Genomic DNA, 17,667 nt, shown 5'->3' on the forward strand with positions numbered 1-17,667 from the left:
GAAACCATGCTGACTATGGGCTATTTTATCATGTGCCTCAAAGTACCCTGAGACTTCATCCTTAATAATCAACTCCAACATCTTCCCAACCACTGAGGTCAGATTAACTGGCCTATAGTTTCCTTTCTTCTGCCTCTGTCCCTACTTGAAGAGTGGAGTGACATTTGTAAATTTACACTCTTCCAGAACCATTTCAGAATTTAGTGATTCTTGAAAAGTCATTACTAATGCCTTCACAATCTCTTCAGCCACCTCTTTCAGAACCCTGGTGTGTACACCAACTGGTCCAGGTGACTTTTCTACCTTCAGACCTTTCAGTTTTCCAAGAATCTTCACTCTAGTAATGGTCCTTATCTCCAGTAATGATAATTCCATGCCCACTGACACTTGGAACTTCCTCATTACTGCTAATGTCTTCCACAGTGAAGACTGATGCAAAATACTTATTCAGTTCATCTGACATTTTCTTGACCACCATTACTATCTCTCCAGCATTGTTTTCCAGCGGTCCAATATCCACTCTTGCCTCTTTTTTGCACTTAAAGTATCTGAAGAAACTTTTGGTTTCTTCTTTAATATTGGCTAGCTTACTTTTGTATTCCATCTTTACCTTAATGACTTTTTAGTTGCCTTCAGTTGGTTTTTAAAGCTTCCCAATCCTCTAACTTCACACTATTTTTGCTCTATTATATGCCTCTCTTTGGCTTTTATGCTGGCTTTGACCTCTCTTGTTAGCCATGGTTGTGTCATGTTTCCCTTAGAATACTTCTTCCTCTTTGGGATGTATACTGTATATCTTGTTCCTTCCAGATATTCCCACCGTTGCTGCTCTGCCATCATCCCTACCAGTGTTCTTTTCCAATCAAGTATGGCCATCTCCTCTCTCACGCCTCTGTAATTCCCTGCATTCGACTGTACTGACACATCTGACCTTAGCTTCTCCTTCTCAAATTTCAGGGTGAATTTGATCATATTATGATCACTTTCCTCTAAGGGTTCTTTACCTTAAGGTCTCTAATCCATTCTGGTTCATTGCACAACACCCAATCCAGAATACCAGATCTCCTAGAGGGCTCAACTACAAGCTGTACTGAAAAACCATCTTGTAGGCACTCAAGAAATTCCCCCTACTAGAATCCAGCACCAACCTGATTTTCCCAATCTACTTGCATATTGAAATCCCCCTGACTATTGCAATATTGCCTTTTTGGCAAACGTTTTCTATCTCCCATTGTAATTTGTGGATCACATCCTTGCTATTGTTTGGAAGTCTGTATACAATTCCCATCAGGGTCTTTTTACCCTTGCAGTTCCTTAGCTATATCCACAATAACTCAACACCTTCTGACCCAATGTCACCTCTTTCTAATGATTTGATTTCTCTTTTTTTGTCATCAGAGCAATGCTGCCCCCGCTGCCTTCCTGCCTGCCCTTTCGATACAATGTGTATCTTTGGACATTAAGCTCTCAGCTATAATCTTCTTCCAGCCATGATTCAGTGATGCCTACAACATCATACGTGTCAATCTGCAACCGTGCTATAAGTTCATCTACCGTATTCTGTATATTGCGTGCATTCAAATACAACACCTTCAGTCCTATATTCACCCTTTTTGATCTTGTCCTGCCTGTTACGTTGCAGTTCATCAAGTTGACTGCAATTTTGCTCTATCACTATGCTTCTCTTCACTATGCATTGTCTCTATTGGTAAACCAGTTACCTCATCTTCAACACTATCATCCGCCTTTCCTACGGTACTTCTTGCATTGAAATATACGCAGCTCAGGACACTAGTTGCTCCATGCTCAACCTTTCAATTCCTAACTTTGCCTGAGGTCTTATCAACATCTGCCTCCACAACCTCTCCACTAACTGTTCTGGCACTGTGGTTCCCATCCCTTTGAAATTCTGGTTTAAACCCCACCGGGCAGCATTAACTAACCTACCTGCTAAGATATTAGCCCCCTCCCGTTCGGGTGCAAACCGTCCTTTCTGTACAGGTCCCACCTTCCCTGGAAGAGAGCCCAATGATCCAAAAATCTTATGCTCTCCCTCCTACGCCGACTCCTTCGCCTGGAATCTCATTTTTATAGAACCTCCTGTCCATTCCTGAACTAACAAATCCTTGATCACTACAGTGTGCCTCATCTCCCCCTTTCCCTTCTGAATCACAGAGGCAGACTCAGTGCCAGAGACCTGATCACTAGGACTTTCCTCCATTAAGTCAACCCTCTGCCCAACAGTATCCAAAGTGAAGGGGATGGCCACTGGGGTACTCTGCACTGGCTCCTTAACTCCCTTCCCCTTCCTGACTGTCACCCAGTTTCCCGTGTCCTGCACCTTGGATGTAACTATCTCTCTATCTATCAGCCTGTAACTCAGCCTCCTGAATGATCTGGAGTTCTTCCAGTTAAAGCTCCAACTCCTTAATGCGGATTGTTAGAAGCTGGAGCTGGATGCACTTCTCGCAGTTGTAGTTGTCGGGGCACTGGATGTCTCTCTGACTTCACACATCCTACAAGAGGAGTATTTCACTATCCTGCCTGGAGTCTCCACTGTCCTGGCTGAGCAGATACAAGTTCCCCTTAAACACTTCTTCTTTCACCTTTAACCTATGAGCTCTGGTTGTAGTCCCACCCAACCTCAGTGGAAAAAGCCTGCTTGCATTTACCCTATCTATACCCCTCATAATTTTGTATACCTCTGTCAAATCTCCTCTCAATCTTCCACATTTCAAGCTATAAAGTCCTAATGTATTCAATTTTTCCATTTAATTCAGGTCTTCGAGACCTGGCAACATGCTTGTAAATTTTCTCTGTATTCTTTCAACCTTATTTACATTTTTCCTGTGACCAAAACTGCACACAATACTCCAAATTAGGCCTCACCAATGTCTTATACAACTTCAACATGCAACCCCGATCTCATATGGTATGATGCCTACCAGGAAAACAAGTGGGAGATCTCCCTGGATGAGTAGATAAGCTCCTGGCCAGAGCAGGGGTGGATCCAGCAGTTATTGTCCACATCAGAACAAATGACATAGGTAAGGGCAGGCTGTCAGTTCTGCAAGACAAATTTAAAGAGTTAGGTGGGAAGCTTAGGGACAGAACTGACAGGTGGTCTTCTCAAAGTTCTGCCTGTGCCACGCGTCAGTCCAGGTAAGAAGGAGGCGATTAGAAGATTTAACGCGTGGCTCAAATCATGGTGTAGGTTAGAGGGGCATGGGTTTATGGGACATTGGGGCACATTTTGGGGCAGATGGAATGTGTACTGTTGGGACAGGTTTAATTGGAACCAGAGGAGCAGGCGTTTGCTTCAGTTAGTTGAGAACCGTTTAAACTAGGTAATGGTGGTGGTGCAGGGAACGTAGAGCAGGGCAGGCTCAACTGTTTAAACACCATAGTGGAGAAAAACATATTAGGACATAAACTGATTATAGGCTTCAAAAATGGGTCAGAATAGGATGAAAAACATCAGTAATAGACCAAGGTTGACCTGTATAAATGCAAGAAATAAACGAGCTGGAATTATATGCTAGTATATCTAAGTATGATGTAATCCAATACTGAAATCTGGCTGACCTCAAAGGACGGTGATGAATATAGTATTAATGGATATTCTTTACTTAGGAAAGATAGGCATGATTGTAGCGGTGGAGCAGTAGCTATATACATAAGGGAGAATCTAAATGTGAGGCTGCTTATGATAGGAGATGACTCAAGACTTAGTGAAGATATCTGGGTGAGAATTGAAAGCTAAAAGGGTAAAGGGAAAACATTGGGTGTATGTTATAGACCGCCCTAATGCTGATAGAGTTGTTTATGAAAATTACTATCAGAATATTAAAAATGAAAGTTTCGAGGATGATGTCATAACTATGGGAGACTTTAATTCCCAAATCTTGAATGGGAGAACCCAAAGACTAATGGATTACAGGAAAGTGAATTCATTGAGTTATTGAATGATTGTTTTTTGACTCAGTCTGTAAATGCACCAACAAGAGGAGAGTCCTGTCTAGGTTTTATATTCTGTAACAATTAGGATAGAATTTTGAGTATGGAAGTTGTTGAGCCTTTAGGAACAAATGATCATAACATCGTTGGTCTTGAAGTTTTTTGGGACAGTATGTTAGTAAAACCCAAAGCCATTAACTTTAATTTCACAAAGGCAAATTTTATGCAGATGCAGGAAAGATTTCAGAAAGTAAACTGGAAAGAAATGCTTGACATTGAGTCAATTGAACAACGGGATCGATTTTAAGACGTAGTACACGCAGTGCAGGAAATTTTCATACCTAAGGTCAGGAGAAGCAATAAAAACAATAGATGAACTGCATGGATGAATAAAGTTGTACTTAAAAAATTATTGAAGAAAAGACAGCTATATAAGGAATACAGAAAAAAATAGTAATAATATTGACTGTCGGGCATATGAAAATGTAAGAGCTGTAGCCCAGAGGGAGATTTGGACTGCCAAAAAACAGATTGAGAAGGATATTGCTGATAATGCTAAGATTGACTCCAAGAGATTATTTCAATACTTTAGTAGTGAAAGAAAAGTCAAAGAGGAAGTTAAGTGCATTAGGAATAACAGTGGGGAGTTAAATTATGCAGAGAAGGACAAAGCAGATACTCTTAAGTATTCACTTAAAAAGATGTTAGAAATATGCAAGTGTGTCGAGAAAATAAGGTTGTTTTAAGTGGGCAAAAAGGACAGGTTGCACTTGAATCCCAGGGGGACCAATATCCTGGCAGGGAGGTTTGCTAAGGCTACTGGGGAGAATTTAAACTAGAATTGTTGGGGGGTGGGAACCGAACTGAAGAGACTGGGAAGAGGCGGTTGGCTCACAAATAGAGAAAGCTTGGAGACAGTGTGTGAAGGAGGATAGGCCGGTGATAGAGAAGGGATGTGGTCAGACCAACGGTTTGAGATGTGTCTATTTTAACGCAAGGAGTATTGTGAACAAAGCGGATGAGCTTAGAGCATGGATCAGTACTTGGAGCTATGATGTGGTGGCCATTACAGAGACTTGGATGGTTCAGGGACAGGAATTGTTGCTTCAAGCGCCGGGTTTTAGATGCTTCAGAAAGGACAGGGAGGGAGGCAAAAGAGCTGGGGGTGTGGCACTGTTGATCAAAGATAGTGTCACAGCTGCAGAAAAGGTGGACGTCATGGAAGGATTGTCTACGATGTCTCTGCAGGAGAAGGTTAGGAACAGGAAGGGGTCAATAACTCTACTGGGTGTTTTTTATAGGCTGCCCAATAGTAACAGAGATATCGAGGAGCAGATAGGGAAACAGATTCTGGAAAGGTGTAATAATAACAGCAGTTGTGGTGGAGATTTTAATTTCCCAAATATCGATTGTCCTCTCCCTAGAGCAAGCGGTTTAGATGGGGTGGAGTTTGTTAGGTGTGTCCAGGAAGGCTTCTTGATACAATATGTAGATAAGCCTATAAGTCGAGAGACTGTACTTGATTTGGTATTAGGAAATGAACCTGGTCAGGTGTCAGATCTCTCAGTGGGAGAGCATTTTGGAGATAGTGATCATAATTCTATCTCCTTTACAATAGCATTGGAGAGAGATAGGAACAGACAAGTTAGAAAAGCATTTAATTGGGGTAAGGGGAATTATGAGGCTATCAGGCAGGAACTCGGAAGCTTAAGTTGGGAACAGATGTTCTCAGGGAAAGGCACGGAAGAAATGTGGCAAATGTTCAGGGGATATTTGTGTGGAGTTCTGCATAGGTACATTCCAATGAGACAGGGAAGTTTTGGTAGGGTACCGGAACCGTGGTGTACAAAGGCTGTAGTAAATCTAGTCAAGGAGAAAAGAAAAGCTTACGAAAAGTTCAGCGAGCTAGGTAATGTTAGAGATCTAGAAGATTATAAGGCTAACAGGAAGGAGCTTAGGAAGGAAATTAGGAGAGCCCGAACGGACCATGAGAAGGCCTTGGCAGGCAGGATTAAGGAAAACCCCAAGGCATTCTACAGGTATGTGAAGAGCAAGAGGATAAGACATGAAAGAATAGGACCTATCAAGTGTGACAGTGGGAAAGTGTGTATGGAACCGGAAGAAACAGCAGATGTACTTAATGAATACTTTACTTCAGTATTCACTATGGAAAAGGACCTTGGTGATTGCAGCAGACTGAAAAGCTAGAGCATGTAGATATTAAGACAGAGGATGTGCTGGAGCGTTTGGAGAGCATCAAGTTGGATAAGTCGCCGGGACCGGATGAGATGTACCCCAGGCTACTGTGGGAGGCGAGGGAGGAGATTACTGAGCCTCTGGCGATGATCTTTGCATCATCAATGGTGACAGGAGAGGTTCTGGAGGATTGGAGGGTTGCAGATGTTGTTCCCTTATCAAGAAAGGGAGTAGAGATAGACCAGGAAATTATATACGAGTTAGTCTTACTTAAGTGGTTGATAAGTTGATGGAGAAGATCCTGAGAGGCAGGATTTATGAACATCTGGAGAGGCATAATATAATTAGGAATAGTCAGCATGGCTTTGTCAAGGGCAGGTCGTGCCTTACGAGCCTGACTGAATTTTTTGAGGGTGTGACTAAACACATTGATGAAGGAAGAGCGGTAGATGTAGTGTATATGGATTTCAGCAGGGCATTTGGTAAGGTACCCCATGCAAGGCTTATTGAGAAAGTAAGGAGGCATGGGATCCAAGGGGACATTGCTTTGTGGATCCAAAACTGGCTTGCCCACAGAAGGCAGAGAGTGGTTGTAGATGGAGGTCTGCATGGAGGTCGGTGACCAGTGGTGTGCCTCAGGGATCTGTTCTGGGACCCTTACTCTTCGTGATTTTTATAAATGACCTGGATGAGGAAGTGGAGGGATGGGTTAGTAAGTTGCTGATGACACAAAGGTTGGAGGTGTTGTGGATAGTGTGGAGGGCTGTTAGAAGTTACAGTGGGACATTGGTAGGATGCAAAACTGGGCTGAAAAGTGGTAGATGGAGTTCAATCCAGATAAGTATGAAGTGGTTCACTTTGGTAGGTCAAATATGATGGCAGAATATAGTATTAATGGTAAGACTCTCGGCAGTGTGGAGGATCAGAGGGATCTTGGGGTCTGAGTCCATAGGATACTCAAAGCAGCTGCGCAGATTAACTCTGTGGTTAAGAGGGCATATGGTGTATTGCCTTCACCAATCGTGGAATTGAATTTAGGAGTCGAGAGGTAATATTGCAGCTATATAGGACCCTGGTCAGACCCCACTTGGAGTACTGTGCTCAGTTCTGGTCATCTCACTACGGGAAGGATGTAGAAACCATAGAAAGGGTGCAGAGATTTACAAGGATGTTGCCTGGATTGGGAAGCATGCCTTATGAAAACAGGTTGAGTGAACTCGGCCTTTTCTCCTTGGAGTGACGGAGGATGAAAGGTGACCTGATAAAGGTATATAAGATGTTGAGAGGCATTGATCATGTGGATAGTCAGAGACTTTTTCTCAGGGCTGAAATGGCTGCCACAAGAGGGTACAGGTTTAATGTGCTTGAGTGTAGGTACAGAGAAGATGTCAGGGGTAAGTTTTTTTATGCAGAGAGTGGTGAGTGCGTGAAATGGGCTGCTGGCAATGGTGGTGGAGGCGGATACGATAGGGTCTTTTAAGAGACTTTTGGATAGGTACATGGAGCTTAGTAAAATAGAGGGCTATGGGTAACCATAGTAATTTCTAAGGTAGGGACATGTTTGGCACTGCATTGTGGGCCGAAGTGCCTGTATTGCGCTGTAGGTTTTCTATATTTCTATGCTTCTATTTTTTTTAACATCCATGTGCCTATCTAAGTCTTTTAAATAGAAATTTTGAACAAAATCTAGTCATCCCTTCCCTCAGTAAAGCAGTCAGTATAATCAAAAGCAGCATCCACCTGAGACATTCTTGCTTGTCGCCTCTTCCATTGGGTAGAAGATATAAAATCCTGAAAGTACATACCAAATGGCTCAAGGATAGCTTCCATCTTTCTATTGTAAGGCTATTAAATGGTTCCCTAGTACAATAAGGTGGGTTCTTTACCTCACAATCTATCCAATACGATATGCACCTTATTGTTTACCTGCACTGCAATTTCTCTTTCCTTGTTACACTTTCTTTTTGTTTGTTATTGCTTTAACTTGTTCTGCCTCAATGCACCATGTAATGACTTGATCATGCAAGACAAGCTTTTCACTTCATCTCAGAACATGTGACAATAATAAATCAATTCCAGTTGTCTCCATTGTATCTACCACCATCATGGCAGTAGTTTCCAGGAACCACCACTCTCTGTGTGAAAAACCTACCCCTGACATCTCTCCTAAACTATACTCCACTCATCTTCAACAGAAGGCCTCTGGTATTGGGTATTGCCGCCCGGGAAAAAGGTTCTAACGCTCCAGTCTATCCAAGCCTCCTATCACCTTGTAACACATCCATCGTCACTTTTCATCTTCCTTCGCTCAACCTATCTTCACAAGACATACCCTCTAGTCCAGGCTGCATCCTGGTAAATCTCCTCCGCACCCTCTCTGAAGCTTCTACATCCATCCTATAATGAAGCGACCAGAAATGAACACAATATTTGAACAAGAGTTTAATAGAACAACTACATAATGTGCAGCAAAGGTCCCAGCACTGACTCCTGTGGCACAATACTAGACACAGGGCTCCAGAAACAATCTTGGCCAATCACTCTGTGCTTCCCACCACACAGCCAATTATGAGTCCAATTGGCTATCCCTCCCTGAATCCTCTGCATTTCAATTGCCGAGAGATATATTGCAAAAAACAATATTTGTTGGACTTTGAGACGACATTGAAATTTTATTCTTTTAATATGTTCAAAGGTTTATTTATTATTCAAATATGTATGCAGTATATATCTCTGAGATTCATCTTCTCCAGATAGCCATGAAACAAAGAAAACCATGGAGTCATTCAAAGAGAAACAGTGACCCCCCCACTGCGCAATAAAAGAAGAAAGGTCACATGAACATCGACCCCCCCCAACCCCTCTTTCCCCTAAACAAAACACAACAACAACATTGTCCCCCAGACACCCCCACCCTCACACAGAACACAACAAGAACATCAACCCCCAATCCTCCCTCCCCCGCAGAAAATGCAACAAGAACATCAACCCCAAACCCCCTCCCCACACAAAACACAAGAACATTGACCCCCCAATCCTCCATCCCCCGCAGAAAATGCAACAAGAACATCAACCCCAAACCCCACTCCCTCACACAAAAAATGAGAAAGAATGCTAAAAACAATAAGAAGCATTATCAAGTAGTAATCTGCAATTTACTGCTCACTGATCACAAATTACAGTTTCATCATTTGGATTCGTTAGAGAATTAATTTTGTTTCAGAGTTTGATTCAAAGATCAGAGTTATTATCAAAGAACATATATGTCACCATATACTACTCTAAGGTTCACCTTATTATGGAATTTACTGTCACATCTCTCATTAGGCAAATAAAATACCAGAATACTTTAATTTAGAAGAACTGCTTTTAAATGATGTAGCGGCGGATATTTAAATACTATAATTACTGGCAGATTTACATAGGTGTAAATCTTCCTTGACCTACATTTAAACATCAATTAACCTTTTCAAAAGTTGCTTGAAGTATGAAATTACCAGGTAATATGGAGATAGGAAATAATGTATTTTATGCAAGTGATGCTATGGTCCAAAAATTAGATCAGAGCATTATTGTTGGATTGAGTGCGAGACGAATTGCTCTTTGAAATACTAAAGTTTTCAGATAAGTTGAGTAAAATGAAGAACATCTAGTTCCCTGCACAACTATAGCAGATGAGGTCATATTGTCTGAATTTGGTTTCAAGGCTTCCAAGTTTGTGCAATGAGAATACTTTGCTGCACTATGAAGATGAATGATGAGTATTTCTTGAATGCACATTTTTGGCAATGATCCATTTGCAGCAACAACAAATCAATGAGGACAAAAGTAAGACAACACTAGCAAGTCTGGAGAAGGAGACGGGATGTAGTGCATTCATTCTAAGAATATTGAACTTGAAATGTGTTTGAAAAATGAAACTTATGATTATGGTTATGAAGACACATAGTCCTCTTTTATTGTCATTTAGTAATGCATGCATTAAGAAAAGAAATAGAAACCATAGAAACTACAGCACAGAAACAGGCCTTTTGGCCCTTCTTGGCTGTGCCAAACCATTTTCTGCCTAGTCCCACTGACCTGCACACGGACCATATCCCTCCATACACCTCCCATCCATGTATCTGTCCAATTTATTCTTAAATGTTAAAAAAGAACCCGCATTTACCACCTCGTCTGGCAGCTCAATCCATACTCCCACCACTCTCTGTGTGAAGAAGCCCCCCCAATGTTCCCATTAAACTTTTCCCCCCTCACCCTTAACCCATGTCCTCTGGTTTTTTTCTCCCCTTGCCTCAGTGGAAAAAGCCTGCTTGCATTCACTCTATCTATACCCATCATAATTTTATTTACCTCTATCAAATCTCCCCTCATTCTTTCTTTGATACATTATTTCCTCTGGTATGATATCACAAAACACAGGACAAACCAAGACTGAAAAAACTGACAAAACCACATAATTATAACATATAGTTACAAACAGTGTAACAATACCATAACTTGATGAAGAAGTCCATGAGCACGGTAAAGTTCAAAGTTTCTCAAATGTCCCACATCTCACGCAGACAGGAGAAGGAAGAAAATCTCTCCCTGCCATGCCGACCACAATCCGACTCTGAGCCATCCGAAAACTTCGAGCTCTGATCAGCTCTCTGGCACCGAGTACTGAAAGCCATCTCTGTCCGAACGATTCGACCTCCTTCTCGGTCACCAAAAGCAGGCAAGGCCGGGGATTTTGAGGCCTACCCTCTGAAAGATTCCTGACCACACAGTAACGACAGCAGCAAACGGGTGTTTCAGAAATTTCTCCAGATGTTTCCACGTCCATTCTCCATCAAATCAGAATTGTCCATGGCCCCTATTTAACAGATATGATATCATTTTTCACTGGAGAGCTGCGCACACGCAGGCGCGCCGCCATCTTCTCCTCCCGTCCCATATTTGGAGGTGAATGAGGTACAGGTTCTAAAGGATTGGTGGCATGGTTTGATGGTGACTGGTCTTCTAATCTGTGGGAATTAATAGCCAAAAGGTACTTCTGACCATGGAACTAATCAAGTACATTCTAGTGATAATTGAGAATCCCAAAAGCCTTCCAGGAGTTGGGTTGGATGCAAAGGGTATTTGGAATGAGATAGTTGGTAAGGGAGACTAACAGAGGCAAAGCAGCAGGTGGTTGGATGGTGTACATGGAGACCATGAATTTCATTTTGAATGAGGCAAGATTAGAACTGCTCCCGTTCATCTTATAATTTTAAAAATAGCTGACTCAATGGACCAATGATTAATATTGTTTAAAAGGATAAATCTGGGGGGAGAAAAGCTTTTAAAGCTCAAACTCTCTTACAAACAATAATTTGGATTATTTTTTAAGGAAGATCAATTTAAAATACTGCATGAAAGGTATTTGAGATGTAAATAAATAAATAAATGTAGTAAAGGTAACATGTTAGATCCCAAACCAGCTGTATTCTAGGATGTTATGGGAGACAAGAGGAGATTACTAGGGCCGTGGAAATTATTTTTGTAATTTTGTTTGCCACAGGTGACATACTGGAAGACTGGTGATAGCTAATGTTATGCATTTAGTTAAGAAAGGCAGCAGCAATAATTCAGAGAACTACAAGACTGTGAATCTTACATCAGTGTTGGAAAGGTTATAGGAAGGGATTCTAAGAGACAGGATTTATTTAGACCATAACAGGGGCAGCGCTAAGGTGGTGCTAGCTGATGCTATAGCCCCAGCAGAAATTGCAATAGCACCAGCGTAGCACCATCAAGAAATTAACTGAAATTTTACATACAAATTGCATCTGCTTTGCTTTCTCTGTATAGTTTTGAATACAGATTGTTTCTCCAGTTGATCTAATTAAACAGCGCCCCCAATTACCACAGCACCCACGCAGCAATAAAGTTATAAACTCTGTCAGATCCACTCTACACTTCTGCTGATTTGTTCATTGTCAATGTCTTGCCGATGCTGTCCTGAGATCAGTTAAGCTGATCTAAGAACACTTAAGGTGGTGAAGTCACTCACGCAAGAGATTGATAGTGTACATCCAGGTGCAGGTCCACGGTCTCGCGAGACTATCAGATGCCCCCCACACACACATTGTGCTTTTACAAGCTAGTGTTGGCCTGGCACGTGCATTATTTTGGCCGGCATGAAAAATGGATTGATTTCTAGTGAGAAAACGACCTCATCCAGAGGAATCAGTGGTGTCTCAACCTGAGCCTGTCTTAATTGAAAGTGACATGCAGAAAGAAGTAAGTGGGGATGAGGATGACAGCAGTTCATTGAAGGAGTGTGAGGGCGAAGTAGAGGAACAAAAAATGGAGCGGGATTTGGAAGAGAACGTGGATGAAGCTGCCCTTAGTGCTTGTGGGAATACTGTTAGCGATGTTAGCCAGCAGCCTGAGGAAGGACCCCGTCGGCCAGCATTGAAAAAGTACCCTTTGCTGCTCGCAACAGTTTGGCAATCAGCAAAGGAGTTTTATTCGTGGCTGGTTTGACTGACTGGAATATTCGATCACGAAAGATAATGCGTTCTGTTTTGCATGCAGGCATTTCCTGTGTGGAGGACATGGGCTCCATTCTGTGTCTACCTTCACTGTCACCAGTTACCGCAACTGGCGGAAAGCTACAACAGCTTTCAAAACCCATCATGTAAGTGCAGCTCATGAGTTTGCTATGGAGGCACGGGCTGAATTCAGATTGAGAAAACAAGACCGTTCAAGACTGGGAAATATGCTTGACAAAGGACATGCAAAGATTGTTCAAAAAAATCGTGAGTATATGAGAGCAGTGGTTGAGTCTCTAGCAAGGACAGACAGTGAATGACACAGTGGAATTTCTAGCTCCAATGAGACCCTACTGCGATGCATTTATAGATTTATACAAACTAATCTGCATATCACTGACTCTGCCTGTGACATCTGCCTCATGCGAACGGAGTTTCTCTTGCCTTAGATGCCTCAAAAACTACCTGAGGAATAGCAGCGGCGATGCTCGGAACAGCAACTTGGCCCTGTCGGCCATAAACAGCCGGAGGAATGAAGCACTTGACATCCAGAAAATCATTGATGCTTTTGCCACCAATCACAACAACAGATGGATTGTGCTTCTCTGAAAACATCAATGGTGAGTGCAGTTGATTTTTTAAAAATTCGGGCCAAGACTAATGCTGATTATTATTATTATTTTGTGGTGGATACCCCATAGTCCTTATATTTCCTGCAAATCCTAAACTATTACATTTACTGCTATTAAGTCTACTGGTTTTGCTTAGACTTCCAAGCAATGATTCTGTTGATTTTTGTTTTAGATTCAGTAGCCGAATTAATTGAGGTATTGCATGGTCAGAGTACGATTTGTCCAACTCCTGGTAAAGCCTTGAATCTGTTATTTGCCTTATTTGACTTTAATAACGGTGTGTCTTTTGTCATTGTCTGTCTATGTAATGTGAATAGCAGTGGATATTGTGGGTTAGTGTTGTGTTTTTCAGTTGAAAAGCACACATTTGACGCTGATTGTGGGATTGGTGCGTGATTCACATTGTGTGCTGTGGGTCAGATGCTCTGTTGGTTTGTTTGTTTATGCTTCGTGTAGCCCAGGTTGTCTCCGATGCTGTTGACACTGTCACAGTTCACTTCTATATTATATTTATCAATTGCTGTTGCTTGTGAATCAACAGAGGCATTTATAGTAGGCACATAATGCTTGAAATTGACTTTTGAATGCCACGCGTCTGGCCTCGCAAATACATATTACCATATAGCACATCCCTCAGCACCATCACTGAATAATTCAGCCCCACTGTAGCACCAGCAAAAAAAATCTCTGTCGCCGCCACTGGACCATAAGACCATAAGACATAGGAGCAGAATTAGGCCATCTGGCCCATTGAGTCTGTTCCGCCATTCAATCATGGCTGATCCTTTTTTTCCTCCTCCTCAACCCCAGTTCCAGGCTTTCTGCCCGTAACCTGTGATACCATGTCCAATCATGGACCTATCAATCTCTGCCTTAAGTACTCCCAACGACCAGGCCTCCACAGCTGCATGTGGCAACAAATTCCACAAATTCACCACCCTATTTGCATGTGAAAAACCAAGAACTGATCAGGGATTGTTAGTATGGCTTTGTGCATGGGAAATTACGTTTTCAGAATCAGGTTTAATATCACCAGCATATGTTGTGAAATTTGTTAACTTTACAGCAGCAGTACAACGCAAGACATAATAATGGAGAAAAACTGTGAATTACAGTAAATATATATTACTTAAATTAAATGAGTAGGGCAAAAAAAAAGTAGTGAGGTAGTGTTCATGGGTTCAATGTCCATTCATAAATTCCATGGCAGCGGGGATGAAGCTGTTCCTGAACTGCTGAGTGTGTTCCTTCAGGCTTCTGTACCTCCTTCCTGATGGTAGCGATGAGAACAGGGCATGTCCTGGGAGTGATGGGGGTCCTTAATGATGGACGTCATTTTTTCGAGGCCGCTCACTGAAGATGCCCTGGATACTATGGAGGCTAGTGCCAATATGGAGCAGACCAAGTTTACAACTCTCTGCAGCTTACTTTGATCCTGTACAGTAGCCACTCCCACCTCACCAATACCAGACAGTTAGAATGCTCTCCACGGTACATCTGTAGAAATTTGCGAGTGTTTTACGTGACAAACCAAATCTCCTCAAACTCCCAATGAAATATAGCTAATATTGTGCCTTCTTTGTAGCTATATCAATATGTTGGGTCCATGTTAGGTCCTCAGAGCTACTGACACCCAGGATCTTGAAATTGCTCACTCTCTCCACTTCTGATCCCTCTATGAGGTTTGTTTTGTGCTCCCTCATCTTACTCTTTCTGAAGTCCACAATCAGTTCTTTGATTTTACAGATGTTGAGGGCAAGGTTGTTGCTGCGACACCTTTTGAGATATGCCTAGCCACACAGTCATAGGTGTATAGAGAGTAGAGCACTGGGCTAAGCACTCTTCCCTGTGATCTGCCAGTGTTGATCATCAGCGAGCTGGAGATGGTATTTCCCATCTGCACAGGTTGTGGTCTTCCGGTTAGGAAATTGAGGATCCAGTTGCAGAGGGAGATACAGAGACCCAGATTCGATCAGAACTGTAGGAATGATGGTATTAAACGCTGAGCCATAGTCGATAAACAGTATCCTGACATAGGTATTTGTATTGTTCACATGATCCAAGGCTGTGTGGAGAGCCAATGAGATTGCATCCGCTGCAGGCCTATTGTGGTGATAGGCAAACTGCAGAGAGTCCAGATCCTCGCTCAAGAAGGAATTGATTCTAGGCATAACCAACCTCTCAAAGCACTCAACACACATCAAAGTTGCTGGTGAACGCAGCAGGTCAGGCAGCATCTCTAGGAAGAGGTACAGTCGACGTTTCAGGCCGAGACCCTTCGTCAGGAGTGTGAGTGCTTCTGGATGACAGTCATTAAAGCAACTCACCCTGCTCTTCTTGGGCACTGGCATAATTGTTGCCCTTTTGAAGCAGGTAGAAAATGAGAGATTGAAAATATCTTGAACACTCCCACCAGTTGGGTGCTGCAGGCTGAGCTCGTCCGGGACCGAAGCATCACTGCCTCTGATGATGTTGGGTTTCACTTTGGAAGAACTATTGGCCTGCAAACCCTACCAGAGTTGACATGGATTTGATCAATTTCTTTGAAGAGGTTGCTAAGAGGTTTGATGAGATCGGGATGATGGGCATTGTCTACATTGACTCTAGCAAGGCCTTTGACAAGATCCTGTACGGAGATCAGATCTGGAAGGTTGGAACACATGGGCTCCAGGGTGAGCTAGCTAAAGATGGAAACACAGTTAGCTTGTGGTGGGAGCCAGAAGACGGTGATGAAGCGTTGTTTTTCCAGATTGGAGACTAGTGAGCAGTGGCACCACAGGGATCAGCGCTGGGTCATCCATACTAACAATTTAGATGAGAATGTACATGGCATGATTAATTAGTTTGCAGTTTCACCAAGGTGGACAGTGATGAAGGTTGTCCCGAGTTTTCAACAGGATGTTGATCAATTGGGAATGTGGGCAAAGGAAAAGGAAATGGAATATAACTCAAACAAGTAAATACTCTCAAAAAGGAAATCAGGAGGGCAAAGAGACAATATGAGATGGTTTTGTCAGCTAAGGTTAAAGAAAATCCCAAGAGGCTCTATAGGTATATTAGCAGCAAGAGGATGGCTACGGCAGAGTCGGTCCCAATAGAGAGCAGCAGGGCCCCAGGGGTGGGTAGGGTTTTTAACAAATATTTCTCCTCAATGTTAAGTGAGAAGGTCATGGCTGCTCAAGAGCTAAAAGAAATAAGTGGAGATGTTTTGGAGGACATCCTTATAACTGGTAAGGAGGTATTTGCAATCTTTCATTACATTAAGGAACATAAATCCTCAGAGCCTGACCAAGTACATTCTCAGACTTTGTAGGAGGCTAGAGTAAATATTGTGGAGGCTCTTGTTAGCCACTGGTGAAGTTCCAGAAGACTGGAAGGTGCCCAATGTTTTTCTGTTGTTTAAGACGGGTAGCAAGACAAACCAGGGGACTACAGGCCAGTAGGGGGAGAATTACTGGAGGGAATTCTGAGGGTCAGGATCTACCAGCAATTGGATGACAGAGTCTGTTTAGGAGGAGTCAGCATGGGTTTGTGCATGGAAAATTGTGTTTAGAAACCATAGAAAAACTACAGCACAGGAACAGGCTTTTTGGCCCTTCTTGGCTGTGCCAAACTATTTTCTGCCTAGTCCCACTGACCTGCACACGGACCATATCCCTCCATACACCTCCCATCCATGTATCTGTCCAATTTATTCTTAAATGTTATAAAAGAACCCGCATTTACCACCTCATCTGGCAGCTCATTCCACACTCCCACCACTCTCTGTGTGAAGAAGCCCCCCACAATGTTCCCTTTAAACTTTTCCTCCCTCGCCCTTAACCCATGTCCTCTGGTTTTTTTTCCTCCCCTTCCCTCAGTGGAAAAAGCCTGTTTGCATTCACTCTATCTCTACCCATCATAATTTTATATACCTCTATCAAATCTCCCCTCATTCTTCTACGCTCCAGGGAATGAAGTCCTAACCTATTCAAGCTTTCTCTGTAACTGAGTTTTTCAAGTCCCGGCAGCATCCTTGTAAACCTTCTCTGCACTCTTTCAACCTTATTAATATCCTTCCTGTAATTTGGTGACCAAAACTGAACACAATACTCCACATTCGGCCTCACCAATGCCTTATACAACCTCATCATAACATTCCAGCTCTTATACCCAACATTTTGATTAATAAAGGCCAATGTACCAAAAGCTCTCTTTACGACCCTATCTACCTGTGACGACACTTTTAGATAGATAGATAGATATACTTTATTAATCCCGAGGGAAATTTGGTTTCGTTACAGCCGCACCAACCAAGAATAGAGCGTAAATATAGCAATACAAAAAAAACCCAGAATCAATCAACAAAATGCAAACTATGC

The sequence above is a fragment of the Mobula hypostoma genome, chromosome 6 (assembly GCF_963921235.1).
Source record: "Mobula hypostoma chromosome 6, sMobHyp1.1, whole genome shotgun sequence".
In the NCBI taxonomy this organism is placed as follows: Eukaryota; Metazoa; Chordata; class Chondrichthyes; order Myliobatiformes; family Myliobatidae; genus Mobula; species Mobula hypostoma.